The sequence below is a fragment of the Oryctolagus cuniculus genome, unplaced genomic scaffold (assembly GCF_964237555.1).
Source record: "Oryctolagus cuniculus unplaced genomic scaffold, mOryCun1.1 SCAFFOLD_85, whole genome shotgun sequence".
Lineage (NCBI taxonomy): Eukaryota > Metazoa > Chordata > Mammalia > Lagomorpha > Leporidae > Oryctolagus > Oryctolagus cuniculus.
The window spans coordinates 357464-361110 of NW_027208229.1; the positions used below are offsets into that span (position 1 = coordinate 357464).

The window sequence follows — 3647 nt, forward strand, 5'->3', positions numbered from 1 at the left end:
GGTAGCACTGTGGAGCAGCAGGTTAACACCCTGGCCTGAAGTGCTGGCATCCCATATGGGTGCCAGTTTGAGACCCAGCTGCTCCACTTCTGATCCAGCTCTCTGCTATGGCCTGGAAAGCAGTAAGAGGATTGCCCAAGTGCTTGGGATCCTGCACCCACGTGGGAGACCCAAAAGAAGCTGCAGATGGTGGCTTTAACCACTATACTGCAGGGTCAGCCCTACGCTGCCCATTTCTTAATGACATTGTTTGTTGTTTTTTGAGTTCCTTATTTATTAAGGATATTAATCCTTTATCAGATTCATAGTTTGCAACTATATTCTCTCATTCTATTGGTGCCCATCCACAGTCTTTTCCTTTGCTGTGCAGAAGCTTCTTGGTGTAATTCTGTGAGTATCTTTGTTATTTTATTGTCTGTGCTTACGGAGTGTTATTCATGAAGGGCTTGCCTTGTTGTTGGTTATTTTTCCTATGTGTTCCTCTAGCAGTTGGATGGTTTCAGGTCTTAAGTGTAGATCCACTGTGAGTGGGTTTTTGTATAGGGTGTAAGATAGGGGCCTTATTTATACTTCTGCATGTAGAAATAGAATTCTCATACACTATTTTTTGAAGGAACTCTGCTTTCTCCAGGGAACAATTTTAGCTTGTTTGTCAAAGATTAGCTGGTTTTGAGGACACATGGATTAATTTCTGGGGTTTGTATTGTGTTCCATTGGTCAATAGGCCTATTTTAGTGCCCACAGCAGTCCATTTTGCTAACAATAGCTGTATAATGTTTCTGGAAATCTGGTATTGTGATGCCTTCAGCTTTGTTTTTGTTTTTTAAGATCACTTTAGCTATTTCTGGTCTTTTGAATTTCTACATGAATTTCATAGTTGCTTTTGCTAGTTTTCTGAAAAAATTCCCGGGAATTTTGATTGGTATTATACTGAATTTGTAAGTTATGTGATATTAATTCAACTGCATGTACTGAAAATTTTTTCCATACTTTTGGAAATTGTGTATCTGGTCATTTGTTGGTGTCCCACAGATCTGGACACTGTGCTCAGGCTTGCTAATTGTTTTCTTCTTCCCCCTGTTCCTTTTATAAAATAGTTCAAAAGAACTGTTTTCAAGAACAGATATTCTATCTTCAGTCTCACAAGTCTGTTTCTAAAGGTTTTCAGGATTTTTAATTTGACCTATTGAATGTAATAACTATCACTTTCAGTATTTTCTCATCCATATCATGTGCTGATTCCCTGGTGACAGTTAACTGTGTTGTTGTGTAACCTTAGAGCCTGTCTTTTGATATCTTGTTTCATGCTTTAGTCTGTCTCCCCTTTTCAGAGTATTTGCTCAAAAAAGACATGTCATTTATTGATGAACAATTAAACACTTACTCTCCTCCCAAATGGATTTGAAAAATGTGCTAATTCATTTTTCACTACTGATTAGTACAAAAGGACTGACCATTGCATAGCCATTGCCCGCCAGCATCTGGACACACAGGCACACTGGGTCACTCTTCAACCACATCCCTGAGAAGGAGTATACAATGCAGTCCATCAAGTACAGGAGCACAAAGACACTCATGAGCAGCAGGATGGTGCGGGTGGCCCTGTGCTCTGGGGAGGCTCTTGGAGAGAGGCTGCTGCTGTGAAGGTGCTGGGACTGCCTCTTGTGCCTGCACAGGAGAGTCACCATGTACCCACTTGAGACGGCCATGAGCCCTAGCAGGGAGACATCCCTGAAGATCCCCAATATGTGAATTGTGTGCTTGGGTAAGGATCTATGGGGCCAAAAAGAGCAGGATTGAGTGACAAACATAAGACTGTTTTATGTACGATTTGTGGTGGCAACAGTGGAGATTAAGAAACGAGCATTGATGGACAAATTGAAGACCCATAGGAAGAGAAACCCACACATGTTGTGATGGGAGGACATGTGCTTGAACTTTGCCAAACAGGAGCTCCTGGGGCTGAGGGTGATGGCCTGGAGGACACTCAGCAGGCAGGTGGTGCCCAGGGAGAGGCCTCGCATCACCTGGTATGAGTAGATGACAGCTTTGCACGTGATGCCATCCCATAACTCCTGAGACTCAAAAATGTCTGTAGCTATGACCCCTACAGTGGTCAGCATCACCAGGTGGATGAGTGTCAGGTGCCCAATGGTCAGGTCGCTGGGTTTGGACCTGTGCTTGAGAAAGAACCAGAGGAAGGACATGGGAGAGCAGATTGAAGGCATTGGCTGTGATCCCAATGCTGACTTCAGAGTAAAAGCTATTTCTTACAGCAATCAAACTTAAAAGTATATTGTATTTACTCATCTTTTGGAGGGAGGGGAGGTAAAGCACTTAGTATATGTCTGAAAAATATTAAGAAAATTTATTTATTGCAAATACTGAGACCTTTGTTGGTCTCCAGAACAGTTCCTGCCTTCATGAAAATGTCTAGACCAACACCATTGTACCATTTTTTACCTGTGCATATTGTAGTCCACTTCACACTGCTGGAAGCCACTGTGTTTCTAGTTACACACTTGCCAGTTAGAATTGGAAAATATTTTCCACTGCAGGGCTGGCTGACACAGAACCTGGAGTATAAAATTGCCATCATTGAAAATTATTTCCTTATTTTCATGTTATTTTTGTTTTAAAGTCGGGGCAATGAGTTATTTCTTTTTGGAGCTGTGAATTCAGGACACAGTGTAAGAGCGCTGTTTTTGATAAATTCAAATGAGAATTTTAGGGAAGAAGAAATTAGACCTACAAATGCAGTAGGTGTCAGGGGTATATTGATATGTACATTTTTCTAATGCCACTGCTATATTTATTTTAATTTACTTCCAGAAAAATCTTCTTAATATATAGAACCAAATGGTGGTTAGTGTAGACTCAGAATTTAAATTTAAATTCTGACATCATTAGATTATGACCTCAGCTATCAAGATATCTGAGCTCCAGTTATTTGTAACTATAGGTAAGCAGGTCACTTATTAGAGACTTTATGTGTACAATTGTATGAGGTAAACATGTGAACAGGTGTACTGCCTGGGGAACAGTGGTCTCTGCCTGTCCCTGTGAGGTTCTCTTGAGCTCACCTTGAGAGAGTGCCATCCTCTCATAATTTGCCAGTTCTGTCCCTGCCTAGAGGAACAGGGGAGTGTGAGCAACACAGTAGCAGGCTCTGAACACCCTCTGTTCCTTCCCTCTCTGTGCCTGGCTTGTGCAAACCACTGTGAATATGTTCAGAGTCTAAGTAGAGGGATGATTGCTTTCTGCAGAAATGAGGATGGGACACCCCCTCCTCCTCCACCAGGAAGGTGGTTCTCCAGGGGGCCTTGAGCCTTCCTGTCTTCCCCATGGGTGGAAGTGCTTGTGGACCTAAATGTTAAGTTTATGCTGGAGAACTTGGCTTGACCTACATGGGGGATGTTTCCCTGTGTAATATAGTTATTTACTATAGTTGAAACTTTATAAACATGCAGCAATTACTATCATGACAATAATTCCAGTAACACATTTCACATATTTATCATTTGAGAATCAAGATGTCAGGCTGGATTTCATCACAGAAAATTGGAGTATTGGGGTTCTATACTGTAAGTAGCTAAGAAGTTGAACGGGTTAAGTTCCATTGCTGTGTAGCATTTAGAATCCAGAGA

General features: G+C 41.6%; 1 pseudogene; it reads right to left on the reverse strand.

The window, feature by feature from the left end:
* Positions 1 to 1418: 1418 nt before the first annotated feature.
* LOC138848048 (vomeronasal type-1 receptor 90-like) lies at positions 1419 to 2310 on the reverse strand (annotated as a pseudogene).
* Positions 2311 to 3647: the final 1337 nt, after the last annotated feature.